Genomic DNA, 964 nt, shown 5'->3' with positions numbered 1-964 from the left:
TCTTCTCTGAATTCTTTTATGTATGATTGAGTTATCTTTGCAAGTCTCTTCGAATTATCAGTTTGGTTTGGCCTACTAGATTGGTCTTTCTTGCCATGGGAGAAGTGCTTAGCTTTGGGTTCAATCTTGCGGTGTCCTTACCCAGTGACAAAAAGGGTTGCAAGGCACATATTGTATTGTTGCCATCGAGGATAACAAGATGGGGTTTATATCATATTGCTTGAGTTTATCCCTCTACATCATGTCATCTTGCTTAAAGCGTTACTCTGTTCTTATGAACTTAATACTCTAGATGCAGGCAGGAGTCGGTCGATGTGTGGAGTAATAGTAGTAGATGCAGGCAGGAGTCGGTCTACTTGTCATGGACTTGATGCCTATATACATGATCATGCCTAGATAATCTCATAATTATTCGCTTTTCTATCAATTGCTCGACAGTAATTTGTTCACCCACCGTAATACTTATGCTATCTTGAGATAAGCCACTAGTGAAACCTATGGCCCCGGGTCTATCTCTTATCATATTTGCTTCCAATCTACTTTTATTTGCATCTTTACTTTTTTGCATCTATATTATAAAATACCAAAAATATATTGATCTTATCTTACTATCTTTATTATATCTCACTTTCGCAAGTGGCCGTGAAGGGATTGACAACCCCTTTATTGCGTTGGTTGCGAGTTCTTTGTTTGTTTGTGTAAGTGCGTGGGACTTTTGAGGAGCCTCCTACTGGATTGATACCTTGGTTCTCAAAAACTAAGGGAAATACTTATGCTACTATTGCTGCATCACCCTTTCCTCTTCAAGGAAAACCAACGCAAGCTCAAGACATAACAACATGCAAGTATTGCAATTAATACATTGGAAAACATAAAATTTTGAGGAAAACAAAAGCATTAATTGGGTGTTCTTGCAAACTACAAAAGGTATTCCACCACTCACCATCTACCTTGGTTGGTGAGA

Source organism: Triticum aestivum, chromosome 5B (genome assembly GCF_018294505.1).
Source record: "Triticum aestivum cultivar Chinese Spring chromosome 5B, IWGSC CS RefSeq v2.1, whole genome shotgun sequence".
Lineage (NCBI taxonomy): Eukaryota > Viridiplantae > Streptophyta > Magnoliopsida > Poales > Poaceae > Triticum > Triticum aestivum.
The sequence above is the reverse complement of the archived record's forward strand: the minus strand, read 5'-3'. Positions refer to the sequence as shown.